The sequence below is a fragment of the Lagopus muta genome, chromosome 1 (assembly GCF_023343835.1).
Source record: "Lagopus muta isolate bLagMut1 chromosome 1, bLagMut1 primary, whole genome shotgun sequence".
NCBI classification, from domain to species: Eukaryota; Metazoa; Chordata; class Aves; order Galliformes; family Phasianidae; genus Lagopus; species Lagopus muta.
This window is the reverse complement of record NC_064433.1, coordinates 82,579,209-82,598,885: the sequence shown is the minus strand read 5'-3', so window position 1 is coordinate 82,598,885 and position 19,677 is coordinate 82,579,209. Positions and strand designations below refer to the sequence as shown.

General features: G+C 39.5%; 1 protein-coding gene across 24 annotated transcripts in view; it reads right to left on the bottom strand.

The window, feature by feature from the left end:
* Positions 1–19,677, bottom strand: part of ZBTB20 (zinc finger and BTB domain containing 20) — a 468,885-nt gene that overhangs the window by 282,282 nt on the left and 166,926 nt on the right. Inside the window, exon 7 of one of the 24 annotated variants that reach the window (XR_007379435.1) lies at positions 5,227–19,438. The exons of the other annotated variants lie outside the window; for them this stretch is intronic. The gene's annotated coding sequence lies outside the window, so the exon portion shown is untranslated. Of the gene's footprint in view, positions 1–5,226; positions 19,439–19,677 lie in introns of those variants that run through there. 24 annotated transcript variants of the gene reach the window in all.

The following is a 19,677-nucleotide window of genomic DNA, read 5'->3' as shown; positions in this document are numbered from 1 at the left end:
TTCTAATTTGCTATGATAAGCAAACGATTTGGAGGCTGAGGAATATAAGTACTGAAGAACCAGAACTGATGACATCACTGGCCCATGAAGGATGGGATATGAACCTAACTCTTTTTCTCTCCTACCCATCCTCAAATTACTCCTCTCCTTGTTCCTCTCGTTTCTCCTGATCTCCCGCCTCTTCTATGTCCTTTAAGTATAGATCATCACTGCTTGGATTTTGCACAGCAAAAAACCTCACACATTAATTCACACAGTACTAGAGCTAATAGCAGCATGGTTTCTTAGTAGATGTCAGGGAACTCATTCTAAGACAACTGGGACCTACAAGTCCACTGAGATGGAGAGCGAAGAGAGAGAAGCTTATTTTCCTAGGGCAGGTAAGAGGCTCAAACAATGTATACAGCAAGGAACACCCTAAGTCAGGCCTTCTGAGAAGTGCTAGTGGCAGTCCTGATAATGTGGTGGTAGCTATAAGCTACTCTCATAACCTGCCATATCTATGCGGAAGGCCTCAAAGTTTTAATCAGGCTGCTGCATGGTGTCACGGACACAAAACTGCACACACCTCACCAAAGTATATGACAGACAATATGTTAATACTCCCATCTTCATGCCTGTAAGCATACTAAACACCTGACTATTTACATACACTCCCCCACATATATCCTTCTCCAGTTGTAAAACAATATTCTCATCAATCACACTAATTTCTTCCTTCCTTTTAAAGTGCCGTTATGCACTATCCTGTGCCCTCCGTTATCCTCCTATTTGCAAAAGAAATAACTTCTGTAGTTACTGTCCATACAACTATTTTTCAGGTTCCCTTGCTATTTTTCCCCTGGGAAGCAAGAATATCAGTGCAGTGTGCTGGTATTAGCAAGGCCATGTAACTAGATGGACTCCTTCGTGCTGAAAAGTAGTCTCCTGAGATTTAAAGGAAGCTGTGCACATCTTCCTTCTGACATTTCTTTTTCTAAAGTAAAGGATTAGACTGAGGCCAAAAGTAAAGTACAAATAAAGCACTTGGGGTCATTGCTGCTGGTCAAAGCTGGTTCAGAGATGATTCTCTAGACAGCCTCTTCTGGATAGATCCTGCTGAAACTCAGTCCATAGACTGAAATGTTTAAATACTATTCAGAAGTTAAAACACCAGTGACAAACCCAGTTAGGTTTAAAGCCAGATTTCCATTGCAAAACACCCTGCATGCCATCCCTGCTGACAGGCGATGCTCGGCACCACTGTCAGCTACAGGGTACAAAAGAAAGAGGAAGAAAGTAAATGCACTGCAAGTTTAAGACAGAGACACATACAGCTAGCTGTATGTTATTCTTCCTCATCCCCAGTCTTTGCCCTAAGACATTGCTCTGATTTTGCAGTACAGAAGAGAACTGGTCTTTGCACAGAAATCCACCCACGGGCTCTAACTCCAGAACACTTTGAGGTATCTTGTGCTCGGCCTCTTTAGTCATAGGCGCTGAACAAGACAGCCCTTTGATGAGGAAGTGGCACAGGGACCTTAATCGAGCTGTGGTTGTGATTCTGATAGTCTAGTAGCTCACTCTACAGAAACAGATGGATAGAGATGGAAATTGCAAGTGTTTTTTAGGGGAGTAGAGCTGGGAGAAGAGTGAAAGGATGCGATCTCCATGCTAGAAGGGTGGAAGAGAGAATCATTGCAAATCAGATGACATGGGTTGTAAGGAATACATTACGTGAGAAAAGGAAGATCTAGCTAGAAATAGCCAAGACAGATGCAAAAGGGAAAGCAAAGAATGTAGAACAATAAGAAAATTAGTTGAGATAAATCAGGTCTTGAAGGTGGTTGGGGGAAGAAAGCTTAAGCAGTCAAAAGACACTAAGAAAGTCAGTCAGACTTCACCTCACTAGCGCAGGATGGAGTGCTCTCCCTAAAGGGCAGCTAGATGAAAGCTTTGTTTCCTTCTCTGGTCATTATAATCTCTGTCTTAGCAATAAACTGAATGCAAACTATTTTTGAGAGCTTTGCCAGCTTCTCTCCATATCACTGTCAAAACCTCCCTGAATTGCCACAAAGATATCCAAACAAAGCATTTGTTAGAAAACTTAAATCTTCTCACCTTCTTTTAGTGACCCAGTACAGCTGTGGTTAGAGGTAACAGGACATTACTGCTGCCCAATTGGTACATACCGAGCACTGTGAAACAAGTCTGAAGCAGGTAATGAACTTCTCTATGGTCCACTGAAAAGAAATTGCTACCGACACGCCTTGGAGGCACTCCTAACAAAGGAGGTCAGGGAGAAAGACACTGAAAGGCAACACACTAAGAGAGCACAAGCACCCTAAACCCTCCCTTTGCTTCTAGTGGAACTTGTTACATGATCCCATGCTGCTCTGGGAGATGAGACGTACATCTGCTCAAGACTCATTCGATGATTCCTACAAGTAAGCCAGGACCTCTATCTGAAGAAATGGTCACTTCAAGTCACGGCCAGTGCCCACTGCTGGCAGAGGTAGGGGTCATTGCACACGTTGGCAGCCCTGCTGCAGCTCTCACATGGGTAAAAACGTATTTCTCGCACACTGACATGTTCTGTCCCCTCAATGGAACCTTTGCAGGAGACACTCCCAGATCAGTTACAGGTTTTAATTATGAGATGACAGTACCAATGGCTGGCTTTGCTTGAACTTGCATGTGTCACTGAAGCCGATGGGAAATATATAAGAAAGAGACCCAGTTTAATTAGCCTGAATATTTTACAATGATTATTTTCTCCAAGCAAACCCTCCCACATCTTATTTGTCATCTGTCAGGTCGCTGTTCTTATCCACCACAATCTCTCCTTGCCTTTCAGTGTCATAAAAAACCAGTGGCAAAAATGACAGACAGATGCAAACAAGATTTTGGTAATTACAGCACTGTGGCTGGTGGTTGTTTGAACATCGTTTTATTTCTTCCAATCAAACAAGTCCTTGGACTTCACAGCCCTGGAGCTTCAGACAGGGGTGAAGCTGATTATATTATGACATTACAGCGCAGACTGGCAGATCAGACAAAGTGGATTTCGCTCAGTAATTAAACTGCAGTATCTTTCGTCTAAAGTCCAGGGCAGGATTAATCGAAAGGTAGCTCTTTATCATTGCGATTAGTGCTGGGATTTGAAGAGTGAGTCCACAGATTTCTGATTTGATATCTAGTCCTGGGTACCAGCTTATCAGTGGCTCCACATCTGTCTGACTTGTAAAAATAGCATGAGGTCAAGATGCATTCGCCAAGTTGCACCATTCCCTTTATTTTATTTTTAGCTGGAAGGATTTCAGATTGATTTAAATATTCTGTGTCTTTCTGTGGCAGTATGAAGATTACTATTTAAGAGCTGTTAGCATACAGCTCCCTTCATCCTAAACTGCACCATAACTATTTGGAAGACTACATTTTCTCCATAGCTTCACTGTTATCCCTCAGGGTCCAAAAACATCCACCTGATCTTAGGAAAAAGATAGTAGCTTCATAACTGCTCTAAGGTGGTCTAGCAAATGAAGTTTAAAGAGTCTCAAGTTTTCGAGGAGCTATAATATCTGCTGGATGAAAACACATGCTGAAGACCTTGTTTCTGTGTCACCATTATATAAAATTCCTAGCATCAAGTGCCAGCTGATGCATTTGTTTGTTTGTTTGTTTTCATTTTATGTTTTAAGTTTCCAAAGCTCTTATTTCTCCTTCTAACTTTAATAAACACAGAGATGAAAAATCTGGCTCTGCATAGCCAGACATCTTCCTTATGCTGCTGGCTGGGGAAGCAGCACTCCTGGCATACGCCCTAATTTACTCACAGGAGATCATCTACAGGTGGAAGGCAGGGAAAAGAACTGGATCTCTCTTTGGATTTTCTCCTGTAAGGAACTGTTCTATTTAGGAAATGGAAGAAAATTAAATGTAAAAGAAACAAAAGTGCTACTTCTCCCTCCCATCTGCAAAACAGTCAGGATCTGACTTCAAATTCCGGACGTAATCTCCACCTAAAGCCTGCTGCAGAACACACTGTTTCTGGCTAGATCCAGGGGGGTCTCCCCAGTAGGAATGCCAAAAGTTTGAAAAAGAGTATGGAGGGTGACTTGTATTTGCCCTTAGAAACTGATATGCATTTTTAGGTTCTTTTCAAAAAGTTTTCAAGCCATGTCAGTTAAAGAAACTGGTGAGTCACAGGCATTATTACTAGGTTCCAACTTTTTCCCCAACAAAGGCTAATTAAAATATATATGTGTGTGTGTGTGTGAAAAATTCAATCTATTTGCAGCTGAATGGGTGCTTTTTTCTTTTTTTGTTTTGCAAAAAATTTCTTTTACTGACAGCATTACGATTTTTTTTTAAATGCAAAACTGTCAGCTGAATATCAGAAATATTCTGACAGTCAATTTTTCTGCAGAATTCAAGATCTTCAGCATTTAAAAATGAAAGAGCAAAGGAAAGAAGGAAAGAAAAGAGGAAAGGGAAGGGAGAAAGGAAAGGGGAAAAGGAAAAGGAAAAGGAAAAGGAAAAGGAAAAGGAAAAGGAAAAGGAAAAGGAAAAGGAAAAGGAAAAGGAAAAGGAAAAGGAAAAGGAAAAGGAAAAGGAAAAGGAAAAGGAAAAGGACGGAGAAAGGGGAAACAGGAAAGGAGAAAGGAGAGAGGAGAGAGGGAAAAGGGAAAAGGAAAGAATCTCACTTTATACAGATTTGTCATCCACAGAACAGGTACTGTGCCTACCACAGTCTGCATGATTCGAAGCTGCCTTGGAATAGCTTGGCCCATCTCTACAACAGGATTATCTCCAAAATGTCCTTTGACATTTTGCCTATAGCAATGTCTCCTCTCATTTGTATGAACCTCTGATGTAGATTATGAAGACCTAAAGCAGGGCAACCTCTTAATTTCTACTCAAACATTTACTACAAACAGACCCTAATTCTGTTTGGGAACTGGGGCAGTACTACAATCCAAGTAACAAACTAAACAATTCCCTAGGCAAATGAACTATTTTATTTGAAGTTTTATTGTCATTGTTATTTTTGTAATGGAATTTGGAGAGAAAAAAATTCATAAACACTCATTTTAAATCTTGAGAGCTATTTCATAGCTTTCAAAGCCACAGAAGACCCTCAGTATCTTGCAGTACAGTTTTCATCCAGTAATTCCTATAGCAATCCTAACAGCTAGAGTCTGAATGGGCAGATACCTTTTACCAATACACAGTCCACATTTAAACCAGCACGAGATAACAAAATAATGCTTTTGACATTTATTTGAACTAGTACTTTCACTGCCCAAGTACTTGTGAGTACAGAGAGAAAAAGAAACCCAGCCAAGGAAACAGGCAGAAAACACCATTCAAATGAATGACGATAGTGCACCTCTTGGTCAACTAATAAAAACACTGATAAGTAACACAAATATTATGGACACAGGCACAGACAGAACATAATTTAAGCAATCTTTGTTTAAATGGCTAGCAAAATATGCAGTAAAACCCCACTGCTGTCGTTCTTTATAGAGGTGTGAAGGTGTGAATTTTATTCCAGGTCATGCTGCTGATACTCAACTTGCACAGGGATTTCAGTGCTGGTATTCAGACCATGAAACTATTTTTCAGACCAAAATCAAAATGAAGTGCAAATGAGATCCACCAATGCTGATCTCATACTGTTTCCCTTCCGTCTTTCACCGTTCTCCCCCTGAAAATTCTAAACATGTTATTAAAAATTTTTTAACCCATCTAATAAGTATCAGGCTTTATATTTATATTTATCTCTTTTTTTTTCTCATTTCTAAGTCTCTGCGTTATGCTTTGATCATGATTCAGTGTCTTCTTTCCAATCATGAGGACTAGAAACTTTCACAAGAAAAACTGAGGTTCTTGACATTATCTGTTTACTTCAAGAGTGGAATTTTTAAGGAAAACACCAGGTTTTCACTTTCATTAAAACTGCAACCATTGCCAGCAAAGCAAAATATTAATGTAGATGTGCACATCCCTCTGGATCTCACATTATGCATAAACACTGAAATTCCACTAATAGAGCTTTGTAGCTGAGCTGCTCTGAAGAAAAGTCGGTGCTGTAACGTACCCATGATTTCACAGAGCTCTCCATCAGTGCTTCCCAAAACATAGGAACAGACCCTAAAATGCTGAATCCTGGCTTTGGGACACAGTGGAAAATCTTGTATTACTGTAAGTCAAAACAAATAAGATTTGTCCCAGTGTACATAGATCCAGAATTCACGTTATATTTTACAGAGTTCCTAAAGAAACAGAAATTTCTACTACCAGCTGCTAGGAGAAGGGGAGAATACATGCTTCATTGAATGCTGTTGCTCTTTGAAATTAAATGGCAACTGAAGGATTGTTAAATCCAGACTTGAGAGGAAGAGAAATTCCCAGACATCAAAACCAGAAGTAACTGCATATGTTCCCCAAACTCAGAAGATGCTGTCAGCACCTAGTTTCTAGGCCATATGTTATTCAGAGGAATAAAATCGATCCATAAACCTAACCACGAAGTTACCATGAAGGCTGTAGTTGTGATACACTGATTAAGAATCTGTTTCTCTCAATTAGAGACATCACCATAACTACCTTCAGCTGAGTTACTCGCACTCTTCTAATGTACTCAACCCCAAATGATATTTAATATAGTATACTAAGCATGTCAAGCATACTTTCCATTAATAACGCTTTGCACTTCTATTTTGCTTTTTATCCCAGGAGCCCAAAGCACTCTGTGATCATGAATTAATCAAAGTTACTAAACCTTCTGCATCAGAAATAGTTGGCCAGAGTCTACACCATGACCCAAGGACAATAGGGGATGTGAACCTGAGTGTTTTTATCTTCTCTCCTGAATACTGACCAGAAAATAAATCATTAAGCCACAAAATTAATGGACAGAGTCTTCACCAAATTCACTGAATTCTGTGTACAATCAAAATACATTTCACAGTGTAAGCAAAGACCACAAACTTTGTCTTTATCAAGGTAGAGCAAATGTAACTGTCCAGTATGGAACACGAACACATCAGAGAAGAAGATAAACAAACTGATCTTAGTGATCTCTTTTCTGCAGGTCTGGTTCTAGGTGAAGTTTCACAAAGCAAAATCCTTCAGACCTGATCAACAAAATACAGGTTTCTGCAGAAAGTATCTATAGATTGCTTTCTGGAAAAGGTTAAGAAACAGTTGGCAGTATTTAAGAGCTCCTCAGATTTCATCACTGAAGAAATCTATCCTTTCAAGTTCCTTTAAATAGAGCATAAAAGCCTGAAGTATCTTGCTAGCTCTGATTTGGACTCTACTTGGGTAAAATACTTACAGAAGTCAATGGGAGGTTTGCTGGAATAAGGGCAAAGGAGAAAGTTTCTGAAAGTCATTATGCTTATTTTCATGATAGAAAATAGTTGTAGAAGAGTACTACTACAGGAAATAGAAGAAAAAGATTCATACTTCACAGTGTTGCTTCTAATAAGGATTGCATCTTAAAAAAGAAAAAAATAAAATTATAACCTGATGTCTTAAAACATACAGTATACTCCTTTGAGTAACTTCAGATAATAGGTATTTTTCCTTTATACTAGAGAATTTAATAAACTGCAGATATTTAGAACATCTTCCTAACCTGCACAAACTACAATAACATGGACTTAAATTCTCACTTTTTAAAAACATCTGTTATACAGACACTATGATTAATACAGAAGTTACAACACAATTTAACTTCCAGATTTTTTTTGTCTACCAATAGTAAGCACGAATGCATACCAGTGTGAGAATTCAAGTCATATTCATACCACTCAGCACAAGTGTGTCAGCTAAGTTAAACTGTATACTAATTATTCTTAACTGTTCATCACGCCCACTGCAGGCATTATACACAGAATGATTATTTATAGGTAAAAATCCTGGCCTAAGTGCTGACCTAAAATGCCAGGGGATCACCAATGTAATCAAGTAATCATTAATGAAATCAATGGGTCTACATCTATCATCTGTATTTTCACCTCTAATAGCTCCTAGAAAAAGGATTTTTCCTGAACCATCACATGGTAGCATTGTCATCGCTAAATCATGTGCCAGAGGTGGTTACAAATATGCAAAGTTTTATTTTTAGGGCTCAAATCATTTACTTAAATGTAGCTTTCAAGCGCCACTGCAAAAGCCTTACAGCTTCAACATATTTGGATACATCTAGCAAACATGACTTGCCACTTCTGAGATTCCTGGCTTTTGGGAAAAGCAGCAAGAGGTCAGAAGATGCATCAAGTTGTACCAAATATCTGTGTTTAAGCAAATGCACTGAGTACTTACTGTACAGACAGCTAGTGCATGTGTATTAAGCTGTACCTTTCCATCTGTTCTTCAGACCGTCTTAATCTCAGCACAAATGTAAGAAAATCAAATTCCTTCTGTTTCTGGCCAAACACACACAAAATTAGATATTAATGAGAAACTGCTCGTGGAATTCCCCTTTATGCTCTCCATGTCTCGGCTGAGGAAATTCATACTCTATCTCTGCAAAGTAAACTGGCTGTAACGCACAACATTTCTTCTGACTCTGGCAGAAACTGGAATTCTAAGGAAGAACATCAGTTTTATATTTTATATAAATACTGAGATCAGTCCTGACAGAAGTTCACAAACATAAGTCCTGACTGTGCAAATCAAGTCGAACTGCATTTCCCCTGACTCTTGAATTTTCCTTTCAAGATTATGAGATTGGATTTTATGGACTAGATGTACACAAGACTTTCACACCAGCCAACTTAGCCTACTGATTTCAAATGTTCACCGAGATTTTCTAAGATGGTTATTGTTTGCTCTTGCTCTCACCTTTTGTCATCATGTACTACAAAATATACTGGGAAGACAAGCTGATGGGTAGAGCCTTTTCTCAAAAACCTCCCACTGAAATACCTCTCTGTAAAGCTCATCCAGTGTGCTGTCAAATTCCAAATACAAATTTAAAAACACAGAGACTTATCTATATTTATTCAAGATCTCACAGAGATGGCAAATAGATAGAACAGAGTTTTAAGATAAATAATATCCTCTGCTGTCTGATCTTCACTTCTCTAAAAAAAAACCCCAAAACCCAGCACTGATAGAAGCATTCAAGCTGCAGCTCGTACTCATATGACTCTACAGATTTTATTTCACTCATGCTTGCTTTTTTCACTGGCAGTAGTGGTGTTTTTAGATGGCTGTATTTTCCCCAGAATGTCCATTAAGAACAAGACTTTTGGTTCAGAGCACTGAAAGATCTGGTAGTGCAATGTGCACCCACAAAGGAGACATGGGTTTGGATTGAAAGCAACCTCAGGGACCTTGGTCAGTGAAGTACAGACATATCATAACCACACATTTATTGAAATGGGAGACTCCTCACGCAGAGTGTTACTGTTGAATTCTTGAGTGTTTTTCTTTCAGAGGCTTTGAATACTGTCTTTGAATTCAACAAGAAATCAAATTAGGACTCCTGGGTTCCATTTGCAGCTTGCCACTTACCCATGATAAGATATTTGGCAAATCATTTAAATAAATATGCTTCAGTTTACAGAGTAGAAATACTGCACATGGGTGTAGTAAGACTGATGAAAATTACTATAGCAGTATTATTAAAGTGCTTTCTCCCAGATTCTTAACATTCCTTATCAAGGTTCTCTTAACTCTCTTTGCTTAATTTTAAAGCCAACTCATTTTCTTAAGAAACTCATCAGAAGACAAAATTCTTTAAACATTTAAAAATTTCCTTGCAGACATTTGAAAAATATTTTAGAATAAGGCTAAATATGGTACCAGAAGATTTATGAAATGATTGCCTTCCAGTCCCAGGGGAGCTAGGCATAGCATGCTAGTATCTCTTCACATGTCTTTATTTGACTTCAGCTACAGTACTGGGTACATGTGAGAAAGGATAGCTGTTTCCTTCTCCATCACCTCACTCCTGCCACAGAAGCCATTCTGTTTCATTCAGTTTGTTCTGTGCTTGGGCTCTGCTAAGCAAATATTGGTTCATATAACTTTTCCAAACCAGTAACATTATCTTAAATTCAGTCTTTTAATGTACAAATTAACGTTCACCAAAACCCTGAGGACCAGATCTAGCAGATTAGAAGTACTAATTATTTAAGAGAGACCAATAATTCCTATAAAGCCAAATTTAGCAATAGTGTGTGGTACTCATGCTGAGACCAACTGACACAATCACTCAGCGTTAACGTTTACTCATACTGCATGCAAAAGTAGAAAGTAAATGAAAACTATTTAGGAGCTACTAAGAACTTTTACCTCTATACATAGTGTACCAAATAAGAGAAGTCTATCTTACCAGTACTACTCAGCAGCTTTGTTTGCGACATGAACAAAGGGACTGAGTGCACCCTCAGCATGTTTGCAGATGACAGCAAGCTGAGTGGTGCAATCAATGCAATGGAGGGAAGGGATGCCATTGAGACAGACCTCAGTAGGACTGAGGTGGGCCTGTGAGAGCCTTACCAGGTTCAACAAAGCCAAGTGCATGGTCCAGCTTCTGGGTAGGGACAATGCCAAGAATAAATACAGGATGGGAAACAGTGGATTGAGAACAGCCCTGTAGAGATGGACCTAGGGATACCAGTGGATTAAAAGCTTGACATCAACCGACAACATGTGTTTGGAGCCCAGAAAGGCAACTGTGTCCCAGGCTGCACCAAAAGAAGCGTGGCTAGCAGAGAGAGGGAAGTGATTCCCTCTACTTTGCTCTCATGAGTCTTCACTTGCAGCTCTGGATCCTACTCTAGGACCTCCAGCATGCAGCTGTTGGAGAATGTCCAAAGGAGGCCATGAAGATACTCAAAGGACTGGAGCACCTCTCCTGTGAAGAAAGGCTGAGCAAGCTGGGCTTGTTCAGACTGGAGAAGAGAAGGCTCCAGGGAGACCTCACTGCATCCTTCCAGTACCTGCAGGAGTTCTACAAGAAGCTGGAGAGGGATCCTTTAACGGAGTACAGTGATAGGACAGAAGGTAGTGGTTTTAAAATAAAAGGGCAGATTTAAATAAGACATTAAAAGAAATTCTTTATTTAGAGGGTTGAGAGGCACTGGCTCAGGATGCCTAGAGAAGCTGTGGATGCCTCATCCCTGTTCAAAGCCAGACCGGATGAGGATTTAGGTGACCTGCTCTAGTGGGAGGTAGGTTGTAACTAGAAGTTACAAAGTCCTTTCCAGTCCAGCCCAAACCTTTTCTGCAATTCTATGACTTTCTCAGAACATACAAAACAATTTTACAGACAGAACCAGAGAAGCCAAGTCTAAGACTTCTAGAACAACTCCCTAATTTCAGTTACTCAGCTCAAGGCACACACACAGAAGAATCTTGGTTAACTTTTTAACTGCTTCATCCAGACTTTCTTTACAGTCTGTGAACAGAAGTGGGCATTTACACAAGAGTATTTTGGATGCCTTTCACTGTGATAGGGTGAATCACACCTCTGAGTACCTACTACTCTCCAGCTAACTGCAACCGAAGTTGAAATAAGGAGATAAGATGGAAGTACCTGCACCATATGCAACTAAGTGCTAGTGACCTCATTTTCAGAAGCTCTGAGTATTTCTGACTCTTAATGAAACCCATAAAAGCTACAAGTGCTTAGCCCTTACTTGAACCAAAGATGCTTAAAAGGGAGCTTTCCAGAGTTAAAACACAATAAATAGGAGATCATGTTGTGAATTCATTAACAGTTTGTTAATTCAAAACATTAACATCATAAGCACAGACTAGGAGCTTTACTACTCCTGCAGTCATTTTCGTTGTGATATCATCTCTCCAGTTACACATAATGTAATCTTCCAACTGGACATGAGGAAGTGAAACATACGATGCTCCACTACAAACACCATTATTTTAACCACAACAGGACCTTTGGTTGTACCTGACCAGGAAGACTTTCTGATTAGCTCTTCTACTGTGATAGCATGCATTATCATCATTTTTCAGCACGCAGGATTGTCACTAAGTGAGATTCTACAGTTTTCAGAGAAGTCGCATAGTTACTTTTTTTGCTCTTTGCAAGTATACTTTTTCTTCCTTTCCACTTTAGAGGGAAAAAAAAAAAAAGAAATCTGATCTCCATAGATAGAAAATTAAGTACTGCTAGGATGGTCAGTATACCCAGTAGCCATTCAAACTGGCCTGGTAAATGAAAGCATTGAAATAGTTGCAACCAAAATAAACAACAGAAGGTGGGAAAAGAAATGCATAATTACTCCAGCTAGAGTTTGATACATCAACTGGGGCAATACACTGTACACAGAACACACACTACAACTAGCAGTAACAATACTTTTGCATGCCTTACTATCTGTTTACTAAATCCCAGGTACCTGTGATATACCAAATTAGAAAGAGTTTAAATTAGCCTAGCTTCTGCCACAAAAATGTCAGTTTCATCAATCAGTTGTTCAAATCTCACTGGCAAGAAGATTGCTCAGAAACACAAGATAGTCAATTCAGTCATGAATATGATCAGTTTAAATTTACTCCATACTTTGCATGAGGTCTTCATGCTTGCTGGTAGTGCATGTTAGAAATAGTAGAGAGGAGGTGAACAAGATAACACGAATTAACAGAATCACCCTTCTTTCTCATATGGCCACCCTGACCTTCAAGGATCAAGTTGCTAGACTAGTAGTGAGGAAGTGGCCACAAAGTAGTGGAGGCAAGGTCTTTGTGGCTGTCCTTTTCTTCCCCTTCACTAAGTGACTTTTCAGGGACTTTCCTGCATGTTAAGCATCTTTTTTGCATTGCTTAATATTGTTATTAATAATTCATATTTTTGTCTTTCTCCTCTCACTCTGACAATTTTTATTTTTAATCAATGGGCATGTGTCAAATTGCTTTGTTATTTATTTATAATGTAAGCTGACAAAAGAATGGGAAGTGTGGTATAAAGCTCAGAGAATGTTTCTCTCCTATCACTGATATTCTCAATAATAACTCACTGTCTTGTTCTAATCAGTAGAGTCCAAAAGCTAATTTTGTCTCAAATAATGGAGGACATATTTAGCACAACTGTGCAACTGCATGTCTCTCTTCTGTCTTCATGTTCGTGTACTGAAATAAAAGTTGAAAATGTACTTTTGTTTGTATGCAAGTACATTTTCTTTGGGCAAGAAAACAAGTAGAGCTCACAAAGATGTTACTAATGTACCAGACAAATGTATTACTCAGATCACTGTGTTCTGGTCCCCTAATACATCAACATTTTTACAAGCTGTTTATGGCAGAAATCAGTACCACTGTTTCCAGCTATCAAAAATCATACAAAATCACTAACTTGCCCAAGACTAGAGAAAAAGTCACTAGCACAAAATATGCTTCAAACAGCAGTCCACCTTGTCTTACAATGCATAGAGATTGGAAAACAAATATTTCCTCACTGAACATGTGAAAAGAAAGCCATTGATTACAAATTGGCTTCCACATTATGTGCTTGGGATTTGAGTCTTACATCCCTTTTATGCACACGGTTTACTTTGATTGTTATTTGAGTACTCATCTACTTACTCTCTATAACTCTTATTTTCCCCAATTGTTTCACCAGCTGAATGCAATTCAGTGTGGTGACTGTTCCTGAGACAGAAGTCAGCACTATCTGGCTGAGGGAACAGTTTGTTGGATCTTGGGATTGTTTTCATCTGCAATGTCTGCATGCTGAACAGCACCACACAAGGGCAAGGGTAAGTCACTTAAGATAAAGTAACATAAAATGAAGAAAAAAAAAAAGACTAGTCACACTTCTTTTTTGTTTGTTTGTTTTTTAACGTATAGGATAGTGTCCATTTTAAGGACACAGACTGAGGTTGTCTCCTTAGATTCCTGTCTGAAAAGCTCTTTCTTCCCATTTTCTTATGTAACCACTATGTGTGTTGGGTGCTCAGCTGGGACACTGAACTTTTTATCTCAAAGTCTACTGAGAGGCTTGGAGCACTGAAGTAACATCCCTTCATATCACATGCCAAGCACAATGTAGTATCAGTAGACTGGGTCCAGCAATTATCTATTACAGCTCTGAGAATCAACCAAGAGACACAGAACAGCAAAAATCTCAAAGCAACAATATGGGTTGGCCAGCAAATTTGAGAAGGTGAGTCAAAGAAAGCAAAGTAGGAGATTATGTTGTTGGAGCTGTAGTTTGAGGAGTGAGAGAAGAATTCATTTTTAGAATAAACTGCCATAGTCTACTTACACACATGGGCTTTTATTTTCAAGTTAGCTGGTGTTTCATTCTGTCGTAATTAATCCACCATGGAAGGGAGAATTGCTTTGATGTCATCCTAGCTTTAATTCTTTCTTTGAGTGCCTTCTTCATCACGCACATCATGCTGTGAATACGCATGGTTTTCAGAACAATGATTCTCCTTCCCAGGATACAAAGAATGCAAAAGCCTATTTCTTAGGAGCAAAGGGCAGTTGGTAGTCATATATTCTCCATCGTAAGCCTCCTTTTGATATGGTTAGTGGTGAATCTAGACCTCATCATGACCATAACAGAAGTGGACAGTTCACATATTTCTGCTGTCGACACCACTAGGAAGTGAATTCCCCTTCTACAAAATAAGGGACAATTCAGACTCTAAGTGACAAAGAAAATCATAAACATTTAACATAGAGAATCTAGATGACTTCAAAATTGCAATACACGGCCCAGGGAGAGGAACTGAGCAGTCCAAAACTTGTGACACAGCTAAGGAATTAAATCCAAGAAACAAGCCTAACACTTCAGACCTCAGAAGGCTAGACAGTGTTTTCCTCACATACCTTCCTCTCTCACGAGAATCTTACAGAATTAGTCTTGTTTCTATTTGTGTCACAAGTTAGGAATGGCACAGGATAGAGCAAAGGGTTCTTGTCTAGTATACTTCATAAATTCATGGATTTTACAAGGCCAGAGAGAAAACCCACTGGATGCAAAGACAAGCTGGGCTGCAAGACAATTAAAAGCACAGCAATTCTGAAATACAGACAGCATTCTGGAAAGCACCAGCTCTCCTGGGATATATAATAATGCCCGTTTCTGTTCATTTACTTCCCAAATCTGATTCAAGAACACAAGTGAAAGTGGGTACGTGTAGGAGTGAGATTTTCACAATATCCAGTACTGGCATATTTCAGCTTAAATGTATGGTAAACCTCACATTGAGTGCAGTGCAATCAAATAAAGGCATTGCCGATTTCTGAAAATCTTGAGCTAAAAACAAACATGAAAACAAATCTAAAATAATCATTTAGTGTCAGTGTATACCCAATACTTATGGGTGGCCCTGTCTTTTCTCACCATAAATGTTTAATCTCCTACCAGCTGAAGTTTCTCTTTTTCTTTCATAGAATGCTTGACATACAGATGCATTTATACAATGATATAAATGTACAGAAGTCTAGCAGGGGAAAGAAACTGCCACAGGTACTAGAGTTAACTTTATATTAGTACTCAAGTATCCATAGGCATCTGGATACATATAAATATCCATATATATCCTATAAGTATCCATCTGCCACAATGTGAACACAGTTTAATACGCTCCTTGGTATGTGTTCAGCCTGTAATCTACTAGAGATGGAAAAAGGGAGGCTTGTCCTAGTGGAGAACTGACACTAGCCTAGAGTAACTGATTTGATGCCTTGGCTCTTGGGATGAGGGAGTCAAAACAACTGGACCATCTGAAGCATCACACATCCTGCAAGAACAAGAATCAGCTTAAACTGAAAACAGATGTGCATGCTTGCAAGACTACCGATCTTCTGAGTTAAAAAAAAGAGGAAAAGGTCATGATATCTGTTTTTTCTTCCTCAATTGCCACTCATTTGGTGTGTGACCTACATAATTTCTTTGTGCCTCTATTTCCAAATTCCCAAGTAAGAAATGCCATTATGCACAAACACCGTGTAATGGTGTGGTATATTTTGATCAAGACCTTTGGAGATCTCCTGAAGAGGCATGCTATCTGGTGATTAGGTATTGTTCATAAAATAATTTGAGGTTTTCATGTAAAAAATACTAAATAATAAAAAACAATAAAAAATATTGTTGCTGATGTGAAACCAAAAGCTTATCTTTTTATGTATTCACTTTTCAAAATATTTACTTCTACTTTACCAGCCAGCCTTATGCAGTACATGTATTCTGAAATTGAGTAGTACTAAGAGGCAAAGTCTTCTGATTATATATATACACCATGAGCAAATTTAACACTGCCTCATACACTGGGTAGACACTTTGACCTTCAAGAGATGTCAATCAAGACAGAATTTATCAGTCCCTTTCTCTGCCCAAGTTTTCCACAATCTTGCTCATGTGTTTTATAGTAATGCTTTCTTTTTCCCTGTTCATTAACTATTAAAATAAAATATTCACATGATAGATTTTTTGACTCAGTTTTCCCACAGCAATCATATTTCCTCACCCAAGAGGATGTCAGGAAGCTTCTTTAATTGTTTCTGAAACATTTACAGCTTTTCATGGAAAAGGTAAAGCATCTGTCTCCTAAAGGAGAAAAATCATTTCCAAACGGATGAAGCACCTCAGCTCCCCTCTGAAGCACACATGTATTCCTTCTCTCAGAGAGAAAGAATATGAGACACAGACATTCTAATCGGTTCATCAAGTTCACACCTCCTAGATAAAGAACAGAACTTCTGTCTTTCCCCCTTTAGTTGCAGTCTTTAACCTCAAAGCAATGCTTCACTGTTGAAATACCTCTGGATCGGGTGACAGATCAGAGTGTATCTGAATTAAACAAGTCATCCAACAAGCAACAGGCTTGGCTCCCTTTTGGTTCGTCTTCTCCCCCTCCAAAACATCTTGGCTAGGACTGCTCCCTCCAGAGTTCTTTGTGCTTCCCTCTGGCCATTACCTGCAGCACCTCCAGCTCCCTGCCTCCTTTGCTAAGGGCAGGGCACCCAGAACACATGCTGAGGAGCACATCTGCCAGCTGCCAGGCCACTTTGTGAGTGATGTCCACCCCGCTGGCTGGACAACCCTTGCATGTATCTTGAGTGCATGCTGCAGACTCTCCTGCAGGGCAGGAGGAAGTTTTGCCTCTTTCCTGCTTCTGATTTTCATAAAACTGGTAGGATTCAGTCTCCTTGTAGCCTCTGTCCTTCTGTCAAACATGCTTAGAACCAGATGGTTTCAAGTTAACAAAGGAGGACAGTAGTCACTTAAAATAAGGTATCTTCTCATTTAAGTGACTTAGCACTGTAAACACTGCTGTCACTTCATTTGTATTTTTCTGGACTCACGATCTGTTGTTCAGAGTTGTTGCATTCCACAGTGGCTATCCCATGTAAAATAGAAGCCTGCTTACAGCACAGAGAATTTACCTCCTGGCAGCTCACTTGTGCTCATCTTACATGAGAGTTGCTTTCACTTTTTTTAAAAACAAACAAACAAAAAAAAAGTTAAGAGCTGAGTGCAGGAGGAATGGAATTTCCAAAAAGGTTGTAGGATTTGTAAAGAAAAAAGCCAGAGCTAAATGTATCCACTGTTGATGCTAATAGTTGAACACACTAAAAAAGTAAAAAAAAAAAAAAAAAAAAAGACCTTAAACTTTAAAACATATCACACACTATGAGGGATGGCTGCCACTGATTTAGAGATCACAGCATCTCTTTCCAGAAGGTGCATTTGTTTTCTTCCTCTGTATGTATGTATCAGGATGGAACTGTATTTTAAAACCAGGTTAAACTGCTACTATGAAAACGACAGGTTAGGAATGAGCTCCACATGTGTACTGAAAAAGTTCTCTGCTGCAAACAGAAAAATGGGGGCTGATGCTCGGAAGAGATTAGGGACATCTCAGGAGCAGATAAAGGAAAAACAGCAGAAAGCTATGTTCTCACAACAGGAAGCCGTGGGAAGCTTGGGGAGGATACTGAGCCACTGTTTGCTAAGGACTTGAATTAATGTACTACAGCTCTGTAATGATCAACCCCACTGAACAAATCCTGACTGGGATCCTCTGAAGGAATGAATTGCATCAGCTTTCAGGCTTGACACCAAGAAGGTATCATATGAATAGTACTCTGCCCTCATAACGCAGGTCCTGAAGTTCAGCCTCCTACGTGCAAACCAGACAAATTGTATGTAAAACAAAGATCTACCGGGTTTCACTCATTCTGGCTGAGATTTCCTTATCTAATTACAGCCCTGCAGTGACCCACTGCAGTACAGACTCCCTGCACAGCAGAGTGCTTCAGTTCCTCTCCCATCCTGTGGTCCTTGTGCCAGGCATAGCTTGACAGCTTGTTCTCCTGTCTGCTAAGCATATTGCTTGCATCTATTGCCCAGAGCATGAGAAAGCCATGGCCCTGTTCTGTGCTCAAATATCTTCATACTCAAAGTCCTCGCAGAAGTAGTGCTCACTGTATCAGCATAAAGCTGTGGATTCTATGATCCTCAGCTGCCATGGAGCTGCTCACATGCTGACTCCTTGGCTATCCTGGCCCATTACTTAATTTTCTAGCCCCTCTAGAATGAGACGCCAATGCATTGGTCTCATGTTTTGAGCCCAAAAGCAAACAGTACATTTGGGGAGCCTTGGACTTATTTCAAAATAGATGAAGTCCTTTTCCAAAAGAAACAGGAACATTAAAGCCTTTGTAATGGAAACAGTGAGACATGGACTTCAGACTGATCAAGCTGAAGCAATCTTCAAGGCAATCTTTTGTCACAAACAAGAAATGTTTTCACTCCCCTCCCCTTAGCAGACCCCTATGATATATTTTATTTCCTTTGCAACTGGCATCAACTCATTTTCCAAAGTCAAATACATCTACCTTCCCTGCTTCTCTCTCTTGGGACTCTTTGAAAGAGAGGGAAAACATCAAGACTAGACTGTGTTGTGGGATTTAACATGTCAGGAGAGAAACAACAAAGAACACAATTACAGGAATGATTTATAGTACAAAATAAACTTGGAAAAGAGTGAGCAAAAACAGCACAGACCCATCATCTGAGCTATAGCAGCAGAGATCCTTGCATAAATTCCCCTATAATTTGCCTCATCGCAATCACTTGGCTTAGAATTCAGCTGAACTCCGATTCAGCACTGTCTATCACTCGCATTCATAAAACCAATGCTGCTTTGAGATATACTGCTTGATCATAAAAAGATTTCCTTCCCCGACTCTCTGCCAGCACAAAAATCCCAGGTAAATATGCCACATGATATCACCTCCTCATAGCACTTAGAGCTGTGAGTCGTGCCCAGTCACCATTTATCCCTTGAAGTGCTGTGTTGAGCGGACTGATTCATCACCATATCCTTTACTTCTAAGAGTACTGAGTAGAGTTTCCTTGGTAGTAGCATCCATTTTGTCTACCCGATTTCTGCTTTTCTTGGAATTTCATGAGATCACATCAATTCTGTCTCACAGGAGAGTACATGCACTGGTACAAGGGGAAAAATCAGTGTCAAATGAATAAATGACTTCATCAAAGGACACCATCACTGCCTGGCATCTACATACATCTCAGATGTCATCACGTAATGCTGTCAAAACTCAAGCAGTTTTGGACAGCAGCTCTCATTCTGTCACTGGTATCTCCCTAATAGGGTGCTTGTGGCATCTCTCTGAGTTTCTTGGACCATTTATACAACATTCTGAGTACAATCCAAAATGAATCCA